Source organism: Aphelocoma coerulescens, chromosome 20 (assembly GCF_041296385.1).
Source record: "Aphelocoma coerulescens isolate FSJ_1873_10779 chromosome 20, UR_Acoe_1.0, whole genome shotgun sequence".
NCBI lineage: Eukaryota > Metazoa > Chordata > Aves > Passeriformes > Corvidae > Aphelocoma > Aphelocoma coerulescens.
Window position 1 is genome coordinate 11,599,654 of NC_091033.1, and position 24,682 is coordinate 11,624,335.

At 41.0% G+C, this 24,682-nt stretch overlaps 1 protein-coding gene and 1 long non-coding RNA gene across 3 annotated transcripts in view; both read right to left on the reverse strand.

The window, feature by feature from the left end:
- Positions 1-24,682, reverse strand: part of CDH4 (cadherin 4) — a 420,603-nt gene that overhangs the window by 298,411 nt on the left and 97,510 nt on the right. The window lies entirely within an intron of this gene.
- Positions 3,732-24,682, reverse strand: part of LOC138120934 (uncharacterized) — an 83,710-nt gene continuing 62,759 nt past the window's right edge. The window contains exon 2 of the long non-coding RNA XR_011155993.1: positions 3,732-4,767. This is a non-coding gene — a long non-coding RNA (uncharacterized lncRNA). The remainder of the gene's footprint in view (positions 4,768-24,682) is intronic.

Consider the following 24,682-nt stretch of genomic DNA (forward strand, 5'->3'; position numbering starts at 1 on the left):
GAAACTGGCATTTTATGCTGGGCTGGGTTTTGAGGTGGAGACACAACTCTTCATCAGCCAGAATCCTTGAGAAACCCAACCAATATTGTCATTCTGACAGCAAACATCGCAGCCTCTTTCACAGACACAAGAAAGCAAATGCAATAATTATATTTAGTTTTCATACAAGCTAATGTGTACTATCTGCCGTCACCCTTAATGTCAGGTTATCAGAGTACCTTTTTCTTGTGCAATATAAATAATTAAAAGAAATGCTCTTATCATGCAAAGCTTTACTTCATGTCTCATGCATGTGGTACCTTTCAGATGTGTTTCAACTTGACTAGAATTAAATGTTTCTTTTGTAAAATCCAATTTCTCAGCTGTTTTTAACCAAAGCAGTATCTGGCTGGCCAAGATGTGTCTTTCCAAGCGCTTGCCTGCTCCAGGTTGAAAGCTCCAGCTGAAGGAGGTCAGCTGGGTTCAAGATCAGGGTGAGTAAAACATTTGTATGCATTAAAACAATCTGGGCAAACCTTTTATCTGAAAAGATGTTGCATCTGCACAGTTTTGAGCAATGGCTGGGAATTTACTGGAGGGGGCTTTGAACACGAGGGATGCCCTTCCTCCAGTCCTCTGAAAACTGGGATGTTGGATCCCACACCATCAGCAAAATGCTGATCTGTATTTCACTGTTCAATATTTCATACAGAACAGGTCAGAGCTCCAGAGGAAAACACAGATCACGGCCATGAAAGGAGGAATGAGTAAAGCAAGAAGTCAGGTAAAAAATGGCTAAAGGTGGGTTAGAGGTGAGGAGGGCAAGACTGCCAGGAAGGGCAGAGGCTGGAGTAGCAAAGGATGTTCACAGAGGTGAAAAGGATGAAACAGGCAGGGAGCTGGTAGTTAAAGATCACAGAGTCCAATCAAATGGTCTCCAGGACATACCTAATTAAGAATGGAGTCCTTCCTCACCTTCACCAGTGCCAGCCTGGATGGAGGAAGGCAATCTTTCCACTCTGTCTGTGATTTCATTATCTTAAGTGCAGGGGCTAAATATTCACAGCTGCAAATGGACTCAGTGGGAGCTGCAATCTGGTTGTGTAAAGTGCTGTACATTGCTAAGTAAGCTGAAAAAAACAGGTCCAAGTCATCTCAGATTGGACACCTGAAATTAATGGGTAGTTTTGACCTTAATCTCTTGTTGGTCTATTCAATCCTACAATGTGGGGGAAAACTGGAACTCTCTTAACCTCACAAGGAGTTTTAATTCAAAAAAAAAGAAACGCCCAGGTGCTTATGATCCAGTCAAATACTAAAATGATGAGCACTACAGAGGAACCCAAAAGGAAATTAATAGTTCTGTCTCCAGAACATGGTTTGAATTACAAGCAGAAATAAGGCATAGGGGACACATTGATTAATGAAAGGAAAACAAAATATTGAATAGCCTCTCATTAACTGAGCATCCTACTTTCTGTGCACTGAATGAGGCCAGGGTCCTGTGCAGAAATAGCATGAGAGCATATAAAGGCTTCATTGTAATGGAGATGCACGTAAGATGCAAATAAAGGTTGCACAGACAATCTCAATTTAAGGATTTCTTAAGGTTTGTGTGCTCTGTTTAGCTTCTTTTCTAATATCCTTTAATGCAGGTATTTTTGTGTGTAACAACTTGCTGAGAAACATGCTCTGGGAACGCTGAAAGGGCTGAATATTTCCCCCAGATAAATCAATTGCTAACCTCACCTACACCGGTGCCACTGGAAAGTGTATTTGACACATGATTTATACAGATGCAACGCTTTAAACATCCAGGCACGCTCCTGGTGCTTTCTGATCAGCTAATTCAAATAATCACCTATACAAGAGCCCTTTGAATTGACATAAGTGTAAGGGCAATATTTTTACACGACATGAAAAACAACAGTGTCTATTCAATTAGGGAGAGGTGCGTGTTTAAAGCACATTTTGCAAACTGTGGCAGCACAGTGTTATATGTACCATTAAAGATACTCAGCAGCAATGACTTCTGAACTTGGTAATTTTCCTCTTAGTATGGTCATAGTAATATACTTTTAAAATGGAAATACATTTCAAAGAAACAGCCCAGAGGTTATATATATGTGGAATATATCACTGAGCTAATCACAGTAAAGTAATATCATAGGCAATATTAAACCCCCAGTGATAACTGCCCCAGGTATTTAAAGTAGCAGTGCAGAAAATGCTGCTGTAACCCAGCCAGTGCTCTATCTGAAACTGAGACTATGCATTTTTCCCCTGATTTAAGCGCTTTATACTGAAACATGCTGACTTCTTCTCACCTAATTTGGTATTATAACTGAATATAGATGTACTCTGTACTTTCCAACTGCTTTCACTTCCTTAGTGGTAATTCCCACAGCTGGTGCTTTAAAAGAGCAAAACCGGGACAAATGCAGGGTTCAAGGCCAAGGCAAGGTGGTGCCTGCAAAGTCTTTGAGGACAAAAGTAATGTGTTTAATTAAGCTCAGCAGCCTGTCCACCCCAACCCCTCTGCCCAAACTGATACAAATCAACATGCACTGGGCCCATCTAGACATGTTTTATTCTTTCTCTCAAGGTGAGGGACAAAATGAATTTCACCACACTTCCTGCCTCTTCTGAGGTTCAGCCAGCACTGAAGAGCTTTAGTTGTGGCTGATTTATGCTACACTTAAACCAGGAATGTAGTTACAAGACCCTCTGTGCCATACCAGCTGCCACCTGCCCTCACGTTTCCCGTGTGATTCTTCAACGGGGCGTCTCAGGAGATACAAAAATGGGCCACTTGAGTCTGAAGAGACTCAGCACTATTTCTAGTAGCTAGGACATGCTGTTGTGTGGATTTGTTCAAAGAGAAACCCACAGCATTCCCAGGGAGGGGGTGACAGGATGGATGCAGCTGAAGCACAACAAGGCAAACCCTGGCAGTGCCTCCGGCCACGGGCACCATCACCAGGAGGGACCCACACAAACACAAGCAGAGGCAAGGCCCATGGATGGGTAACGTTCCCAAATGTCCAAAGGAGGGGCAATCACTGCTTTGAACAGCTCTGCAAGTACTCTCAGAAATCCTGAAGTGCTGCTCAACCACTGACAGAACAGCCAGGGTGATAAAAGCAGGATCTGTGCCCTGGATGAACAGCAGTGAAAGACTTCAGGGAGTGTCGGTGCCCAGAGAGAACAAGGTGCTGCTCTGGAAGAACACGCATGAACAGGAAAAAACAGTAAACTCTAGCCCAAGGTACCACCCAGCTTGCTAAAACCTGTCTGGAAGGGCTCCCCATCTTCCCAGGCTCCTATTTCCCCAACCCAGTCCTTTACCAACACCATCTGCCCCAAAACTATCTGACACTTTCTAGAAGCAGCAAATATTGGGTGGAATTTCTTTGCTCTGGTCAAAAGCATCAGACACTTTCATTTGGCTTCTGCTAGGAACTGAAAATAAAACAAATCTAATTACAAACCCAGTGTAAAGTGCTGATGTACCACTGCATTATCTGAAAGATGGTTATTATAATCAAGACAGCTCTGCTTTACTCTGCTATCTCCTAATGAGAGACACTGGCAAATGTTATTCCAGATTTTGTGGAGAAGGCACATTATTTTTTACATTTCATTATTTTTTACTTCTTTATGTATAAACTGGATTACACATACAGCCTGACACAAACACCAACTTTACTGGCTCTGCTTCCTGTGAGTCAAACAGGCACCTCTTGCAAAGGTAAGATGTTTAAAAATGTTTTAATATGATGCCAGTACAGGTATTTTTCTTGTTCAGACGGAAAAGTCTCTCGACTTGCTGCATGAGGAGTGATGAACAAAACTGTTCTGTGTTTAAGCACTCAGAAGCATTTGTCTCCTTAAACAAGACATTATAATCATTCCTTTTGTAGCCTACTAAAATAACATTCCAGAAAAACTCCTCTCTAAATAAGGATAAACAACATGGTGGCTTGATCACAGCAGACTGCCAGAACAATCACACTTATAATCTTAGCACTGACAGCACATTTAGCAATCTCAGTTACAATTACTTGGTCTCATTTCACAATATCCTCGGGATGATGATTCTGAGAATGCTAAGAGGAACTGAGAATGCTCAGGAACTGTTTCCAGAGATACAAGCACAACTTGGCAATACAGAACAAGGAAAGCCAAAAGAAGTCACTTTAAAAGAACAGTATTTTTGAATGAAATATCCATTTTTTTAAATGCTTATCCGTGAGCATTTTTTCTTGATATCTACTTGAAAGAAAATAAGGTAGAAGTTGGAGGGTTCTCTGCATGATTTGTGAAATGAAGCCACCAGGCTACATTAGAAGCTGTAATACCAACGCCATTTTCCTAATGTTTAGTCCTTATTTTTATGACACCTATATCTGCCACTAGTAAATACTGCAGCATCCGAGGTTCTGTGTCTCATTTCTGTCCTTTCATACAAGAGCTCTCTCCAGTCTGGGAACCTGATGGGAAGTTGGGAGCACGATTTGTTACATCAGATCAGAGCAATAGCTCTTACTTCAGTAACAGTCATTTCTGAGATCAATGAAGGCAGATACACGGTTTAAAATAATTTAAAAAGTGAAAATAGCCTGGCATCGTATTTTTCTTAAGCCAAATATTCAAATATAACCAATGAAGTCTGAGAAACATAATCAAAAAGAAACACCTTCTTCTATATTAGAAATGCTCCGAATTGCTGTCTGTGTTGTTTCATCATTTTTTCCATTAAATCAGACACTTCTTCTAAATCAAGCCCTTGGGGAGCAAGAGACAAAAGTGATGAGAATGCAATGTGTGAATACAAAAGTGGAGCATGTGTTTTATAACTAACTCTGTTCAGAGATCAAGGGAAATGTCACTGTTTATAGCCATCAGGAAAGAATCAATGTAATTATATTTGTAGTATCAATTCAGGTCAATATTCTAATACAGACACTGTAAAGCCACAATTACAATTTACATCTGCATCGAGCAGTGCATTTACCTCTTAACCTTATGTAAAAAAAAACCCAGAACAAAAACCTCCTTTTCCTTCTCCCACACACACGCATCCTCATTATTTCAATCTTGAAACAAGATGTAGTTGAGCCCCTCAGATTAAGTCAGAAAACAACACAGTGCAACTGGATTTGCTCTGAAACCTCAGAGATCTGAGTTCAGGAGTGAAACCAGACCATCAGCTCTTTAAGGCTTTGAGACCTGGATGCAGTAAAAACCTTCACTGAATTCCCAGATTTGGAGCAATTCCCACTTAAAAAAGAAAGAAAATCTAAGAGCATTGCACCAGGATATTTTTCTCCACTCGCTAACCCAGACACTGTCAGCTTGATGCTTTTTGGGAGGGCTGAATTCCAAAGGAACCAATCTCTGCCACTATCAAAACAAAGTTCTTTCCAAACCAAACTCTGTCCAAGAAAAATCATATGCTAGCCCTTATTCCTCTCTCCATGGTTTTTACTACGGAGGCTAAAATCATAGCTATTACACAATAACATTTCTGTAGCACCATCAAGATGGGTTGAGATGAACAAGCACCAGACTGCTTCAGCCTGTCTGCACACTCACAGGCAATTTAAATTAATGTGACTTTACCCAACAACATCAGAAAAAAAAAAGAACATTAAAAGTATGATATTCTTGATTTTCCTCTGTTCAGTCTTTACCCATAGTCAGCCTCAAACTTGAATCTAAATTAAAAATGTTTTGCACACAAGTCTACCTCCTCTTCAAGTATCTGCAACACCTATTAAACATGACAAAATTCAGAAGTAAAAATGCCCTTAAAAACTCAGAAAGGACTGAAAATCTGTGACAGACTTTACAAAAAACTTAAGCATAAGAACTTTACTTGCTCAGCAGGCATCCAACTTTTCCGAATTCAGAGAACTTTCCTGCAGTTTCAGAATGGAGACACTTACCTAGAGAAAAACAACAACAACAAAAAGTATTAAAGGACACATTAGGCAGAGTTAAAACTTCTGGGAAAGTTTTGCTTTTTAAATTATGAGAGTCCGCTGGACAAACTTTCATTATAGATTAAAATTACATCTCATAAATACTTTATTATAGAAGGTTTCATTGATAAACAGATATCAAGTATTAATATACCATTAATGCATATTTTTCAGAATGGCTAACCAATTTTAAAAAGTTCAACAAAACTGGAAATTGCTGATGCTTATCACAACTTTCTGCAGGGATTTGTTAATACTCTCCATTTAAGTTTAATCAACCCCTTGCTCACCACCTGGTAAAACAAGCCCCAAGCCCAGACTTGTACAAATCCATACACACGAGGCAAGCTAATATCAAAGTAAAACTTAAATATTTAAGGTTCAAATTCAGGGTGCAACCCAATCCAATCATTTTCAAACACCAGCTCCACGTCCGGAAACCTCGTCTCAGCAATGAAGATCAGCACCCTCAGAAACAGAACGTGGAGCAAAGGCTGAGTGCAGCGAGGCAGAGCATAAAACAACAAATAATTCACTGGGAAGAAGAATGGGGAAGAAACTTGTAGGCAGGAAATACACAAACCAGGTTTAATTATCTGTCAAACCTGCTCATTTCCATTCCTGCCTGTAAAAAGCTTCCCTGAAACTCCAGTTACAGAGCACATTTCACACACCCAAAGTGTCCTGTGATGGGAGCTGGCAGAAATCTGGGAGAGGAGCTCAGTGTGTGTGGGGCTTCCAGTCCTTAATGCTCCCATTCCAGACAGGATTTTAGCACAGACTTAAGTCCCAGTGACTCAACTGGACTTATGCAGGTACATAAAGTTGAACATCAGCTTAAGGGTTACCTGGAAGGAAAGTCTAATGGCTTACATCACTTTCACCCTTCCTCCTCCAAACAAGGTAATAGTTCTAAGTTTTAGGGAAAAAAAAAGAAAAAGTAGAAAGTCTGCAATGCTATTTTGATCCTTCTAAGCCTTCGGGACAAATGCTTTACAGACCTTCTAGTCTTACAGAGTGCAATTTATAAAGATTAAAGATTAACATTTATAGAAAAATGCCTTTCCTTAATACTGTAGGGATGCCATAAAAAGTAATACTTTTCATTATAATACCACTTTATAGTACATGAGAGCTTTAGTACCCCACAGGTCTTTTCCTTCTCAGTATCTGGAGGAGAAAGAACACAGATTGCAAAAAGTAGATGCTTCTTTCTTTCTTTTTCCAGCTCAGCAAATATATATCATTACTTCAGTCCCTTCAAGGTGAGCTTTGTTGTGAAGAGAGATAAGGCCCAAAGCAGAGCAAGGCTGGAACAAAATTAGTCATTGTATATGCATTTTTATCCGTTTTGACAATGTAGAATTTTAATGAAGGAATGCTACAAGGATTCTGCTCCGAAACAAGCAGTTTAATTCTCTCTGTAATTCAGAAAGCAAGTTTAAGTAATGACTTTATAATTCTTAATTATCATGGAAGAATCCTTTTTACATTCTCTTTTTCTTCATTACTCCAGTATATCCTACCAGAAATTTAATTTTCATTTTCAGCTTCTGCAATAATATTTTTCATTATTTGGCAAATAAAACACACTACAATGAACAAATTAGAGAGGAGCACATGTGTGAAATGGCATCCCCTAGATTGTACTTTTCTGTGTTGCATCCAAGCAACTTTTAATATTTTGCAGTGGTTGTAACAAGTGTTATTTCAGCCTTTTTTTCCCTGAATGTGACAGCTCTGCACTCAGGGCAGTGACAAGAGCCCGGACAGACACCTCTGCCCAGTGACATCCTCACTGCTTTTCCTGCTGCACTACCAGGGACTCCTGGCTGCTGGATCCCCTCTGTCCCTCCAGGAGAGCAGAGCAAGAGCTGAAGTGACAGGATGCATTTACAGCTGGGATGAATATTTGCAAAGGTCTGTTCTCCTTCCAGCTACGAGGGATGAGACACAGCCCACCCTGCTGTGCCCAACACAACCCAGCCTGAGACTGAAGCCAGCTGGAGTTGGGAGACTTGCTTCCAAAATCTGGCTCAAATTTCCTCTGTTCTACATCAACCATCCTGCTAAACCTTGAGAACTTTGACACTCAGCTTGTACCCAATTTGGCTGAAACTCCAGTAGACAATAGACAGCAAGCAGCTCTTCATCTCTGCCCACAGAAAAGCTTGAATTTAGTACAATAACATAAAATAAACCCCAAACCCTCAGAACTAATTATCTGCAATATGTATTCTTATTTTTATATGATTTTGGCACTTGCCATCAAAATACCATGCTCATAAAAAATAGATTTGCCTCCTGTACAGATGATCTATTACCACCACTGCTCATGTTATTTCCTCAGAAGAAAATGAAAAGCTCCATTTGAAACTCACTTAGCAGCTGGTTATTCTGCATTTCATACAGAAAGCAGCACCCGTAAAGGTGAAAATGAATAATGCTCCGTTTGCAAAGTCACAAAAATTCAAATGCAAGACTTATCCAGAGCTTTGATACTCCAATCCTCTTAGAGAGTTTATAAAATAATGCTCTGCACATTGCAAAAAAAAAAAAAAAAAAAAAAAAAAAAAAAAAAAAAAAAAAAAATTCTACCCACTGTACAAAACCAAAGGAAATTCACTTTATAAAAGAAAAACAAATTAAACAAATTTGGAGGCCAGGCAGGACTGTAATTCATTAGGAGCAGCCCTGGGGTCCCTCAGGAACAGCCTCACACACTCTGCAGAGTACTTAGAGACCAGAATCAGCTGAAAACTTGCAAATCCAGAGAATGGTTCTCTGTTTAATTCATTTTAATGCTTTGCTTGGCTTTGACTGTTCTCTCCTCCCATATTCTGCACCCAAAAGTTTGTTCTGCTCCTGTCTCCTCACCAGACCAAGCCCCCTCTCACTGTGGAGCCTGGCTTGATCTTGTCCAGCCTCAGCTTCCTTCACCCACGCCAGCCCTGCCCACCTCCTCAGCACCCTGCACTGCAGGGCAAGCTCGGGCCATCTGGATGGGGCTTGGAGCAACCAGGGTCAGTTTTCATGGACCCTGTTTCCCCTGGCATTTCTGTAGAGCATCAGCTCCAACATCGGTGCCTCCCTAGCACAGAGATTCAAAACAAACCACTCTGCAGTACAACAACAGCAACAAAAAGGCAGAGTGAACTGGATCTCTCTGAATGGCAGGAGTGAGTAGGAACTAGATGTTTTTTAAGGTCCCTTCCAACCCAAACCATTCCAGGATTCTGAGATTCTAGAAGTTAAACCACTCCCTGAAGGATGGCCAACCTGGGCAGCACAGACTCAGCTCCCCGCTAAGGTAACCCAGCCTGTCAGAAGTGAGACAAGAGAGCAAAGTAACACTGAAAGTGCAGCAGAGCCAAAAGTAAGTGCCAAAAGCTGCTGCATTTTGTAGAAAAATTCTCTTCTCAATAAATATTTTTCTGTGTTTTTACAGTTTTATAAAAAAGGACTGAAGTCCACATTTGAACTTTTTCTTCTTCAACAGAGCTTGACCACAGGCTCAGAAGCGAAGAAACAAACACATCCTCAGACAGCAGGGAAGCTGCTGGGCGTGAAGTTTTATTGAGAAAAACCCCATCAGGGGAAGAAGCTGTGTGGAACACAGCGGACTTGGGCTGGAGACGCTGGCAATAAACATCTGAGCTGAGTTTCCAGTCCAGTGGCAGTACAAATGGTGCTGAACACCCCTCACAGATATGCCTGGTCTGGCTTGAGCCTGTCAGACTGAAAACTTGCACAAGGATTTGTATGCAGCATCCCAGATTACCCTGGAGATGCTGGAGCTATCACAGTGTGGGGTGGATTTCTAAAGCAGCTCGGCCAAGTTTAACAGGCAGAGACAGGAAAGCTTTGGGAGTCAAGACACACACACACGTATCAAAGACACAATCCCCAAGCAAAAGCTCCTATTACACCTTTATGTGCCTACAATATGGAAAACACTAGTTGCATTTTAAATTTTTAATGCACCCCAATGTTCACAGAATTTTTTATTTTTGCTAAAAGGGAGCTTCTAGGCAATGTTGCTGCTGGTACATCTTGAAATGTACCATCTCTGTGTTTTAACAACTGCAACGAATTGGGTGATGCACGTCAAGAAAGTTAGACGGCTTCTGGTTGCTGGGGTAAAATAGGTCAGGAGAGCTGAATACAAGGAGACTAACCCCTACTGACTGGAGAAAAATCTAACATTTTGGGTTGTACCCCACATTTTTCAAGCTGTCCTTCCATTAAAGCATCCAGCACAGGCAGGAAGGACAGAACAGTGTGACATGGTATAAAGGTGTTCTGGCATCTCAAATAGGTCATAAAAGCACTGGGGGAAAGCAAAGCTTCCAGGCACCTCGTTCTCAACCAAAAGGGAATCATCCACTGGAATGAAATGAATTGTTGGGGATGAATGTGGTCAGGGTCAAGAGGAACAATCCATATTAACTGCTCTCATGTCTGAAACGTTGTGGAGCACAATCCAAACAAAGAAGACCTACAGAGAGGGCTGGATTATATTGAAAACATGTTCCTGCCAGGAAACAAAGCACAAACCAACCCATTCTCTGAACCTGCAGTGACTTGAGGGAAAACAAATAGATTTTAAACCAATCTTGTTCTAACTCCTTAAATTCCTCTTCAGTAACAGTAAAGGCTTAGCAACCATTACAAAAAAAAAAACCACCTTGGGATTTTTGTCTGTCCTGAAAGATCTTCAGTCCCCAGAGGACAACCTGTACCAAGACATGGTTAAGTCTAAAAAGGGGCCCCATTCCAGCAGCAATACACTTCTGTCTTCTGTGGAAGATAAAAAATGAGCTCAGGGGAATTTCACTACTGTGTTAAGAACTGACAGTTTATATGTAATGCCTGATTAATTTGTCCCTGAATCAGACTTCTGGTCAGAAATGGGTCAGGTTGACCAGAATTAACTGTTAGGAAGGGAAACGTGGATAGGAGGGCTGAGTGAAGAACTGCAGCATCACAGGGAATCAGTGCCGTTTTTCCCTGGAGGAGTGTGTATTCCTCCAGAGAAGAATAAACTACTCCACAGTTACGAGACCACAATGTTCTACCTAACCTACAAAAAAATTCCCTTTCTGCTTAAAGATTATTAATTTTTCAACGTCCCATTAAAAAAAAAATTTAAAAAAAGGAGGAAAAAACCATGTCAGTCACAAACCCCACAGCAGTTTTCACCACCACACCTTGGCAGACATCCTCCCAAGGAACATGCACACAAAACAGACCCCTTTGTAACCACACTGACAGTCTGCAAGAGCTGCTCCAGCTGATTCTCCAGAGAGAGATGATACAAAAACGAGCCAAATTACAACGGGACTCTCTACAGCAGGGCAGCATAACATACAATTACTGTAACCTTGCCCTGAGGCATCTCACAGGAAGATAAAAAAAATAGCCTGCATTTAAGTATTTAACAGTTTTCCTTAAGAGAAGAAAAAGAAAAGACTCATTTTCTTGCTCCTTCCAAAGCAGGCAGCACTGGGATGGATTAATCACACAGAGGGAAACTGAAGGAGGGGTCCCCTTCATGAAGGACAGGTTTGTTGGGCAGATGTTTGACATGGAACACAGTGGATTCCCTCTCCTATGGATAGGAAGGAGGACAGTGCAGAATTGCAGCAGCTCATTAATAAATGAGATAATGAGTAGAGAGAAAGCAGCCACTCCTGTAGTCCAGAAGTGACCACGCTCCAGTTTGGGGTAACTATCAGGGTCTGCAGAAATTGGCTCCCCACAGACTGTTGTCAGGACCTTGAGTTATCCCTGACACCATCCCCGTGGTGTCTGCCCCTCAATCACAGCCATGATTTGCAGCACATCCCAAACCACCTGTGCCTGAGGCAGGACAAAATGGATGGCACTCAGGTATTCATGTCAACTATTGGAGACTCCACAGCCCATTTCCCAACGTTAAGGGAACACAAGGAGACTGGAAAGAGCAGGCAGAGCCTCCAGAACTGGGTCTGCTGAGAATCAGGCTCTGCTATGACAGAAAATCTTGTAGGATATAAGTCATGACATGGACTAATCTCTTAATGAAAATCTAATTTAGTTGTTTCTCCTGGAAGAGATGTGGAATCCTGCTTCCACCAAATAGGAAATGCTCAGTTATTAAGCTGAATTAGCTAATTCTCCCTTGGTACTTACTTTGGTCTCGTTCAATAATATCCCCAACATCACCTTAACAGTTGAGCAACCAACCGAGAGAATGGCATTACTCTTATTACTCTTAGGTACTGCTTAAGCAAAATAAATCCTTTTTTTCCCCCTAATTGGTAAAAAGGAACTTATCTCTATGGATAAGCATCACCCTGTCTAGACAACCACCGTAAAGTCTCCGCTATTCCACCACTTCAGTTCATTACACACAGATGCACAAAAGCCTGGGTTTGAGAATATCAGACAGAGAGATGCTCCAGCACTTGGTTCACATCTCTGGGAGATGCCAAGTGAGCCTCGGGAGCAGTTTTGTGTTTGAAGCAGTGACTGTGAGCACAACTTCATCTTGTTTTACCAGTGCCTCACTGGCACCTCAGATCCTGGAGCAAACAGCCCTTAAATACGAGGCTCTGGACTCACAGCAATGCATTCAGGATTCCTCCCAGTTCCACCAGCACCACACAGCAGCAGGGCAGCAGGAAGAGCAAGGCAAGCAATTAAATGCTTTTATTGCTGACCAAGCCACAGGCATCCAAAGGGCTGGAGCAGGCAGGAAGCCAGCTCGGGACCCAACAAAATGCAGATTAGATTTGGCACCTGAAACTTTGAGCAATCATCAGCTGTCAAATAAAAATGCTTGTGAAGGATATGCCAGTTCACTTGGAAGCCACAGCTTGGAACTGTGTTTGGTGACCACAGCCCACAGACTCACCTGCAGCTGTTGACGCTGCAATTCAAAAGTGGACCCAAAAACCACACACTCATGCATGTCAGCCACACCAAACAGCAGGAGGGGAAAAGAGAAAAGCACAAAAATAAAAATACACCCTCTCTGATCCTTTGAATTACACTGGTTACCCCTATTTTTGGGGGAGGAAGGGAGAAGGAAGTTTTGAAATTGTTACTGAGACACACAACCCCTGAGTTCATAGGTGTACACTGCTAAGGAATAACACTCTAGCCAAAGTTATCACATTAAAAATTAATCTTGCCAGTTTTCCCTCTATAACTCAGCTGCTCTTTGGGAGACAGCTGTAACTACAAAAACCAGCCTGAGAAAAAACATTTACAAACATGGTACTATTAGCATAGACATCTGCTATTATTTCTTAAAAACAGGACTTTCTGTTGCAAAGATTGCCCCACAGAGAAGCTCAAAAAAAAAAAAAACCAACCAACCTTTCCTCCTTAAAGACCTGAAGATGAAGAACCCAAAACTCTGTGATACCTCTTAATGCAGCTCCATCCTCCTCAAGAGCAATTTTATGCAGAAAAAGCCTTTGATGCAAGAGGAATTAGAAGGACAATATTAATGAGAAAAATTAGATACTATTTCATCTCATTGTCTCCAGTAGTGCCATTAACGGCACTTAAAATAATGATAATTCAGGATTATTTTAATTACATTTCACGCTTTTTCAGGGCACACTAATGAAGGGCAGGGATAAAGGAGCAGTTCATTGTGGTGGGCATTGTCAGAAATGCCCAGCACCCCACATGAGGGATGCACAAGTCAACTTCTCACCCTCACTATCAATTCCCTGTTGACACCTCTAGGTGTCAACCTCAAGGGCTGTCAACTTCTAGAATCCTGGCCAAATTCCAGCTGGATAAGTAGATTGTGTCTAAAGTGCTTATTTATTCCTGGAGTTTTAATTGGATAAACACATACATTTTCTTTTCTGGATAGCCATGAGTGTTGCTGAGCACTTTTCTGTACTTTCAGAGTTTATGCCACAGTTGGCTCACGTTGTTCCAGGTCAAACCCACTTGATCATCTTCTGATTCTATGCTGGCAAATTGTCCACAGATTTATATCAACATAAACTCTAAAACTAAAACGAACAAAGTATTTCATGCTTCTTCAAAATTAGATCATAAAGCACTTAAAAATCACTTCAATGTTTATCAATAATTTTGAAGCCACTCCATCCTCAAACCTAACAGCAAATTAATTCTTAGTGTACCACCAGCAAATTTCACGCAAAATCCCACACTAACAGAGCCTTCAGTTTGATAAAAGACTGTCGTATGCCATTTTTTTTTTTTCAGATTTCACTTCCATGCTCTAGAACAATGTTTATCTCCAACCATCAGCCAAACATTAATCATTTATATTCTCATATGGACACAAAGCTGGAAGATGTGGCCTCAGACACACAGGCGAGCGTTCACACCTTTTTGTGGGGTGGGAGGTTGAGAGGCACAGACAGGAACCCAAGCTTCCACTTCACTCCTGCAGACTCTGAGCGATGAGTCAGAGTCCTCAGGAAACTTTCTGGGCTATCTAAAGAACTTCAGTCCCCAACAGACTCCTAAATTGGATGCCTGTTTTGAGATGTGTCAGTGTCTCATGTTTTCAATTGGATTAATTGGAGAAAGTGTCTACAGCTGCTAGATCTCCTGGGAGGGGAAACCTCATTCTCTACCATTAATTTCTACAGGTCCACAATTTTTTATGTAATCAGACGACTCAAACACTAGTTTCCACATAAATATTTTCATAACTTTGACAATTACTTTAAAATAGGAATAAAATGCTCAATTTGACTGCAGCTTATTTTCCTATTCATAACACATTAGGTATCTTAGGAAATTAAAAATTGATCCTTTGTGCAGCCAGCTTCATACTCATAATTAAAAAGCAGATTTTGATGTACAGTAGGCACATCAGACAGACAATTAATTGCCCCTTTATAGCACAGGGTACTCTGTTACAAATGTCTGCACCAAGAAAACTGAAGATACCATTTCTACTGAGCATTACTAAACCTGTTAGAAATACAACTGAGCAGAGCATTTCTGCTGTCCCTCCCTACCCCCAGATATCCTGCTGAGAATATATTTAGCCTGCAATGGCTAAAAACCATAAATGTTGAATCATCATCGTATTCTGGATGATCTTCTTTTAACCTAATCAGCCTAAAGTAGGAACAGTCCTGCTGAAAAGTGTGTGTTAATGTAGCAGAAGCATCATCATGCACATCAGGTCCAGCAGATAAAAGGGCTCTGAGGCACATCATTCTACAGGAAATGAAGCGTCAGTGATGAACATCAGTTTCTCATTTTAAATATTAAAACAGGCCATAGGACTTTGCCCTTTCTAACTGGGACTGAAGAGACAATTTGAAAGGTTAATTAAATGACTGACACATAAGGGCGACATGGTGCAGGATCTGCAGAGTAAGGTCTGCCCATGGAAATCCATGGCTTTGGGTCTGCAGGCAGCAGCAAGAGCAGGACCAAAAGTCACATCAACAACATAAGGACACTCAGGAAAGTTGAGGAAAATCCACTAATGGTGTGCAGTCACCATGCAGGAGTCGCAGCACATTAAATCCCAGTGGGAACGCTCCCACGGGAGAGCACAGACACCCCCTGGGTTTCAGCTTTAGAGCTGCTTTTCTCCTGAGCATCAACATCCACACGCCATTTAATGTGCTTTAACTTGTGCTGCACACCCACCCCAGGAAAACTTTCTGGAACTTCTCAAAGCAAGCAAGGCTGGTGGTTTTGCAGCACACATCTCACAAGTGCTATTTTTGTTTTCTCCACAGCCGAGTTTGCCCTGACAGAAGATTATTGGGCTGTGGAGGCATTGCTGGGCACACAGCAGATGTGATGGAAAGCACTTCAGCTCCACCAGTTCTGTCCTGAGAGCTCTCTGCAGCCCAGACCCCCCAAGCCTTAGCTGAAATAAAACACAGCAGAACTTTTGTGTTTTACCTAACTTGGATACAGGACTGGTGAACAGCAGCTCAGCTGAAAACACAAACTCTGACTGGGCTTTTTTAATATCTGTACCTTTATCCCCATAAAATTCAAAAGGAACTTTACCCCTGCCTGCAAAGGCAGCTGCACATCCCCTGGGCAGCCCCAACCCTGAGCATTTCCCCTGAGCAGCACAGACCAAGGCAGGTGCATCACAGGTCGGCCCTTGCAATCACAATTCCTAGAAGTGTGAGTGAATTTTAAAATGAGGCAATTTTGACATTTGGAACTCAAATTTACATAGAATTTATGTGCATGCATATACACAACATCTCCCTTAGTTTTATCTCAGTATGTATTAGTGACTGATGAATAAACACAAGGAATAATTATAAGATTTCATACCCTTTTACATCACTTATACAAGTGACTGCTATTTTAATAAGATTCAAGCCAGCATCTTCACAAAACTTTTTTTTTCCCTTCTTTTCTCTAAATTTTTCTCATTTTTTTTTAAAACAAGCTGGCCAAGAAACTGAATTCCACACAGAAAAGACTGAGATTTTTCATCCAAGTCATTCAGTAGGGAAAAAGAAATCCATAAATTTATTTCAAGCTTGGATTCCTACTGCAACATCTTGAAATGCTCAATAATTCTATTAAAGCTTTGTAGGTGAGAAATATAATCTGCTATTCTGCTACTAAGGCTCCTCTGTTGTAACACAAGCAACAGGAGCAATTCTTTGAAACAGTAAACAAAAAATCCACTCAAGGCATTAAAAATAATATTTTGAAAGAGAAAAAGAATTAAATGTTGGAAACAATCATAATTATGTTTTAAAGAGAGGGTTTGATTGCGTAACTTCGGTTACCCAGGGCATAATGATTACCAAATTCATAACTCTTCCCCATCAGAGAGAAATGGAAAAGTCGTAATAATCTAAAAAATATTACAGTATCTTTCTCTATTTGGAGTGAATCAATGATATTTATAGCCCCAGAGGTATTGAATTTCTTTTGTATCAAAGAACACCAATAATAACGTACAAGTCCATTATGGAAGTGCATATCAAGAAAGTGAGCACTGTCTAAGACTACAAAAAGGGAGAAAGTCAAAACTCAGCCTGTGATCCCAAGAAAACATGTCAATCTTCTCCCACCACATGCAAGGATCAAATAATCTTGCATGTTTGTAGCTCACCGTATAAAAATGGGATGAAAAATGGAGACTGGTAACTATCAAGACATTTTACAGATGGAAAACTTCACAGCCACACTCCACAAAAAAAATATCCTAAGCAGATTAGAGTTGGTTAAAAAAAATTTTTAAAAAATTAAAATTTTTATATATATATATATATATATACATATATATATATATGTAAAACAAACAGAAGGCAGCAAAGAGTTTGCATTGATTCTGGAATCTAAAGTAATTCCAAGGTACAAGCACTCCCTAAAAGCAGGATGAGAGAAGAGACTGGCAAAGAGGGAAGCGCCTGGCCTTAACTGCACAGACCTCCCCAAGAACAATTTTTTGCTGGCAAGAAGAGCAGTTTCACTCTCTGGTTGCTCCCTGGCTTTATTCTCCCACCTCTGAAGAGTGTCCTCAGGCACCATCCAGCAGTTACAGAGGGACCAGTGGGAGTCATTAAAGTAATTAGAACTGCTTGAATGTCAGCAGCAGATGATGCCATGGAGGACAACGCATCCCTACCCTACTGTTAACAGGAGATGTTAATTTTGTGAAATCTTTTCTTTTGTGTTCTGCTTTCTATGTTAACTATATAAAGCAGAGCCCAAGAGAAAAGACCTACAAAGATCTTGCCAAGCAAGGTACCCAAACGGGCCTGGTTACCATGGCATTGGCATCCAAGTGTTTGTAACCACAAACCACCGAGCACCCTGTGTTAGCAGGACTTTTAAATACTTAGTAAAGCAGTCAGCCAACTCAAATAATGGGAATTTAAGTACATATAAACTTAGATTTAGCTTGCTCCTTTGGAAAAATCAGCATCTAACTCGATCCCTGTTTTCAAGGATGAAAATAGCACCTCAGCTGAAGGCTATTGTGGGCACGATGCAAATTCCAGACGGTGCTAAAATCAAGCTCAGCACATGGGCCTCACACCATCCTGGGGCAGCATATGCCACAGAGTCCACCACGGCTGCTACTGAGCTTGGAGTCAACCAAGACGAGTTCTTTCAAGTGCTTTAATAAAGCAGAAATTTCCTATTTAGATGAGCAACAGATATTTGGCAGAGCTAAGCAAAAAGTGTTGCTGGTATTATCAATAAAAATTAAAAAAAACCATGCCCAGTGTACTTTAGATAGCCAAGGAGAAAGTGTTCTTGCCCCCCAAAATTTTCTGAGTGAAAGCATAAAACAGGCCTGTGGAATAGAAGTGAACATATCAAGTCAGTACTTCACGAGCTATAAGCAGCATTGCTGACCTTCTAAAACAATAACTGATTATTGTGCAATTGTGAGAAGTCATTTCACTGTGAAAGAAAAAAGATCCCGGATATCAGAGAGGGCTAACACTTAAATCTATATGCAATATGAATTCATTTTGTTTCTCTTTATACTTTGCTATTCTTAGACAGATAACAGCTTCATGAGACCTGATTTATTGTCCATGTGTATCAAAATAGGAATGTGCTCTTACGTTTCAAAGCATTAAATGAGATTTACTCCACAGTAACTTCATTCTGCCTTACCGAAGCAGGATTTGCCATGCCCGGCACTTCTGCCACAATAGAAAATCTCCTCCAAGAAATGCAGAGCTTAGTGGAAAAGTTACTATTACCAGTGTCTTGATACTTAATATTGACAGCCCAGGCCAGCCAATGTAACTGGTCTATGACTAGAACTGTCTGGAGGAAAGAATGGATTAGAAGAGGGGAAACAGCAAAATACAGCTTAAAAGAGGTGAGTGCTGTCCTCAGTACACCCGAGGACTCTCAGCATCCCAGGCTGCACCCCTGTGGTCCCCTCAGCCAAGGCTGCTCCCTGCCCAGTGCCAGGGCAGGAGGGGATGGGCACAGTGCCAGTTTGGGCTGGGGTGGTTCATCTTTTTCAAGATAAGCTATGGGCTGTGGTTTGGAGTTGTGCTGAAAACAGTGTTGATCACGCAGGGATGTTTCAGTCAGTGCTAAGCTGGGCTTACACCACTGAGACCTTCTCTGCTCCTCACCCCACCAGCGAGGGGGCTGGGGGCACACAAAGAGTCTGGGGGGACACAGCTGGGACAGCTGAGCCCGACTGACCCAAGGGGTATTTCAAACCCGATGGCCTCATGCTCAGCATACAGAGCTGGGGGAAGGAGGGGAAGAGGGGATGTTCAGAGTTCGGGCATCTGCCTTCCCCAGCCACCGTCACACGAGATGGAGCCCTGCTTTCCTGGGGAGCACCTGCCTGTGGGAAGTGGTTAAAGAATATCTTGCTTTGCTTGTATGCACAACTTTTGTTTTCCCTATTAAACTGTCTTTACCCACAGGTTTTCTTTCCCATTCTCTTTCCCATCCCACTGCAGGGGACGGCATTAAACCATGACAGGCACAAACTGAAACACAGGAAACTCAATTTAAACATAAGAAACCACAAAATTTCCACAGGTAACTTCCAGCCTCAACAACTTCATGGTTCTGTGATGTCCAACACATTTGTTGTTCACATATATGAGTATTACCAGCACAATATTTAATAACTGTATCCTTAGCTACATATAGATTTTGAATCCAATTTAAGAGGATGATAAAACATCCTAGATTTTAATAGGTCATCACAGTGACAGTCAGGTCAATACAATCCCTGATTCATTACTCACAGTGCTTCCTTCTGTTTTCAGAAAATAAATTGTGCCAAGAGAACATGTGTTTTATACCATTTTAACTGCTCTGTGTGTGTGTGTGTGTGTATATATATAAAGTTATTTCACAACATTTCTGTGAAAGAAAGACTATATTTCCCATATTAGAAAAATCATGGAAACTTGGCGACACAGCTTATCATTTTATTTTCCCAAGGTTATATGTAGTTAGGTAATAACTGACACCATATTAATGGAAACAAACTAAAATGGCAACAACAGGAAACCCTCCACACATCCATGAAATACTTTATTAGCTTTGGCAACTCCTTCAACAACTTACAGCTGAAGTGAAAATTCAGATTCTTATTCTGAATGCCTGTACAGTCCAGACTCTTTGTCTATGTTCTGTGTGAGGTGTTGCTCTGTACCTGTTTGCTTCTTGTTTCACTGCTCCATGAAGTTCTGCAACACTAAATGATATGGAAATAGCTACAAAATTATGCAGCTGGAAGTAGAAACAAGCTGTGTCCATCACTTCAAAGATGTGCACTCATGAAGCAATGCTGCTCCATACAAGCAGCATTTCTGTTCAGATTTCCTGTGTTTTAGATACTCAGGGATGGACCAGTACTTACTGCAACACACCACAACAGCTGAACATTTTCATCCTGTTCTGCTTACGATCGAAGCTTCTTTTTTCTCCAAATCCCAGATCTGAGAGTTGCATGTTTTGCCTATTACAACAGGACCCAGCAGCATTTAACTTTACCTATTTTCCTACTAATATTATTTTAAAGAGTTTATATAATAAGAAATGGACTATCCAATATGTGCTCGATAATGGCTCAGGCAGCCTCTGACAACAGGGTTATCACATCCATTTGCTAAGCTTCATGGGAATTCATAACATTCCCCTGAACTGTCACCAAAGAACAGGTTGCAAGGGAATGAGGTCTTCCAGAGGAGCATATTATAAAGGCAGCTTTTATGATACACATTAATGGAGGTCAGAGGCAAGGCTACTGTTCTCATTTATGAAGGGAAAACACTAGATCATAATGATGCCATAAGGATGGGGAGAATAATAAAGTCATTTCCCTGGTTCAGGAAAGATTAGCACATTTTACCCAGTTAAGTTCTTTTCACTATAAAAGTACTGCCTAAAGGTGCCTTTAAGTATAGATTTGCAGAGAGTCAGAAGTAGGTGTGTGTGTCACATCAATTGCAGCAGGTGACTCTTTGCCTAAAAGTTATTAGGAATAAATACCCCATCCAGAGCAGAAAACCAGCTCAATGCTCATGGCACTCCTTGATTGAAAAGATGTGGCTCTTGAGACCAGGGCAAACAAACAGCTCAAAAAGTGAACCAAAGCCTAAATTACACTAAGTCTTAATTCCTGGCTTATATTAGGAAATTTTATATGGTACTGAAATGCACAGTGACAGTTCAAGTTTCATTTTGAGCTTGTAGATACAAGCAGCGACCCATGCCTTTGAGGTTATGTTAGCCACTGCTAAGTGCATACTTGTTACTCATATAATTCTTCTCTAAATTACTTAAGATAAAGGAAGCCAAGAAAGAGCCAGGTAGAATCAAACATGATTGCTTCCTATTAAACGGCTGTCAGTTCCACAGATCTCACCAACCTTGGATCAAAGGCAGTCACACTTGGACACTTTTCCTTTAATAGCTTCATTCATGCCTGGGCAGCACTGGGAGTCTTTAGCTGTGTTCTGATGCTATCTCAGCACTTGAATGAGCCCTGCACATTGTGCTGCTTTACACCCTCGCTCAGTTCTGAAAGAAGCCTTCTGTTGGGTAGAGAAGCACACAAAACTCAGAGACCATCTACTCCCTCACAGGAGGTGGCAAGCCCAAGCTTGGTGCCATTTAAATTTGGAAAGGAAGAATGCAGACATGTACAATATTTAGAAGACTTCTATAAAAATTGAGCATTCTCAATGAACTGCCCATAAGCCTATTCCCAGTGCTACCCCAGCTCAGAAATCCCATTTGAAACTGGCCAAAAGAGCCATTAGAAGAAGCAGGTCCTAAATTGAGAGCAAGTCACCAGCTATTACAGCAGATTAAAGCTGTGTTCAACAGTAAGGTTAAAGCACGATGGCAAAAGTAACCAGGTCACAACTGTGGCCCTCAACCTAGAGCAGTACAACTCCCCAGGAGCAGCTAAAAACTCTTCTTGAAGAAAAGCAGAGTTATTGCCCTAATTTAGAAGGGCCCTCAGACCAGCAGAGGTACCTGCCAGCACTGTGATCTCAGCTCTATCAGATAAGCAGACAGGAGAGCACCCCAGTGTATTCCATACATACACTTTATTAACTTTTACCTAAAGGTATTATAATTTAGAGGCCAGTATGCTGGGCTTTCCCACTTAAACAGGACAGAAAAAAGCCTGTCCCCTGAATATTTTTCTTGGCCATTCACTTTCGTGCCCCGCAAGAGAACGCCCACTCTGCTCCCTCAGCATACACCCTGCCAGTGTTCCATGTCTCTGATCAAAGTTTCTCTTGGATTTCAGTGGGGACTTGGAAGCACAACCTTTAGATGTAAAGGAGTGTTAAAATAAAAAATAAAAACCACTGAACCCAAACCCCTCGTGTTTTGAAGACCTACAGTAACTCCAAAGACTTGCCTAATACATGCACCAAATTTTACACCTCCAGGCTTTAGCTTATTAAATAGGGAAAAATGTAAAAATGCATGACCTGGATGAAAGTACCATTCTTTTCTGCTGTGTTCCCAAGTTTCTGAAGTTGGGGACTTTGTTCTTAGGAAAACTACTTTGGTAGCAACTCTGTCTCCACTGGATGAAAATCTGTGTCATGGAAAACCGACCTAGTTTGGATCCACTGTCCAGTTCTGCTCTAGAGAGAACTCTGATTACACTCAGAGTTGTTCTGCACTTCTTTTGAGGGTTGAGGCATTCAAATTAGCTATTAGATCCTTAGCAACGATCTTGCAGCTCTTGTGCTAACTCAGACTAGCAGATGTATCAAGGACTATAATTTCTAGCATTACACAAACCAATTAACCTTTGCCAGCGGTACGCACTGCAGAGAACTAAATATAATAAAACATTTTAAGAGTATTGTTTAATTCATACTCAGAGCGGTTTCTCAGAGGTAGTTATGAAATGATATGCACTGAATCACAGCATGTTACTACGATGTTCAATGTTGCTCTATAAGGTTCAAATTAGACTCCCTCAGCTCCAAAAAACCATGCCCAAACCCTGGCAGCTGTTTCACCTAGGTTAGCTAACTCTTCTGCAGATAAAGCCAACAAATAAGCACAGAGGGTACATGGAATTTCAAAAAAAAATTAATCTACATCTTAGAGAATTGTTCACTTCTACCCTGAGCACATGTATATATTTATATGTATTCAAAACTTTACTCATTTTTGGATTAACAAAGAATGTGTATCTTTAGTCTTTCAGAAACTGGAAAGAACAGCGGGTAGAAAAGATGTGTGTTTAACAAATGCCATTCTCAGCCTCTGAATTTGTATACAAAGATGTGCATGCAAGGCATTCATGGGATTCTCTGTGAAAGAAAAGACACCTGGCAGTGCCAGATAAAATTTCTTATTGGTATGTATCTCATCGTATTGACAAAAAATATGCAATATACTTAATAGCCAAAAGACGAAAACCATCAACCCTTAATGTTTTCTTTCTGTAAACATCTTTAGAAAACATTGAAATACATCCAGGCTGTTCAAACAGGAGGCTCACACATCCCCAGGACCAGGAGGCACACATTTGGTACGACTGATGGCACACCTCCCCCAGAAGTTACACTGCCTGCAAAGGCAGACTGGAGCCTGATGAACCAAGTGGGTATTTGAGCCAAGAGCTCATTTGAACAACCTGAAGCGTGTATGCTCTCAAAGCAGTGTCAGCACACAACCTAGAGCAGATTTGCCAAAAGGAGATTAGCCAATTTATTCCCTTAAGTAAATTGGTTACATCACAGTGATAGTTTTGTGTCTTACTAAAGGTCTATATAGGATGTCACCCTTCCTTAACAAAAAAAAGGTTCTCATCATGCTTCATCTCTGAGTGAAAAACCAAAAGCACTCCATGTATGAACTCCATGTTGAATTGCAGAAAGCTGATTTGAATTTTAAGATTCAATATAAATTATCTCCTGCTTGCACAGAACTACACAGAGCACTATCATCAATTATATGGGCACAGAACATCACGTGGAGAAGTACCCAGCGCATAAATGGCACTTTTGGGTGTGTATGTTTTCCCAAATCAGCCTTGTTTTAATTGTCAGAGGGATTATCTTGCTATAACAGTCTGTTCTGTTTGTTTTCTTCATGTTTATCAGCTATGAAGTAAAATTCCAATCATTGAGTCTATTCAGCTTCCCAGCCCCTCTTCAAACCCCTCCCCATCTTCAAAAAACAAACCCAAAACCAACCAAACTAGAGGGGGGAAAAAAAAGCTTCCAGCTGACCACTCAGGAGTATCTAATCTAACAAGAAAAGGTGAATCCTATATGACATGCATTTTGTGGTTGGGTTGATGGGAGGCCTGAGGGTGCAAAAAAGGCAGACCAAAATCCCTAACAAACCTATAAAGTGAAAAAAGCAACATCTGCCTATGGAAAGATAGGAAAAGCAGGGTCTAATACAGACTGACACATCATAACTAGTGTTTATGTATATTGCCAAAACCATTGCCCTCCGAAATTTCTAAGTAAATTTCAGTTTTAGTCTCTTAATCAGTTCAGCATTCTGCTCTTGTTGAAGTGTCTTGTCAAAAGGCATTACCATGACTTAAAAACTTTAAGTTCAGAGGAGCGCTAGAGGAATTTAAGCAACATCTATGAAACATGGCACTTCTCATCTTAATTTTAAAACAGTTTTCACTTTCATGATATGAGGCACTATGTTCTGTGCCCTCAAAATTTACACCACCTCCCAGGGCTGAAATAAGAAAGTGTGTTGAATAATTCCTCTCTTATCAC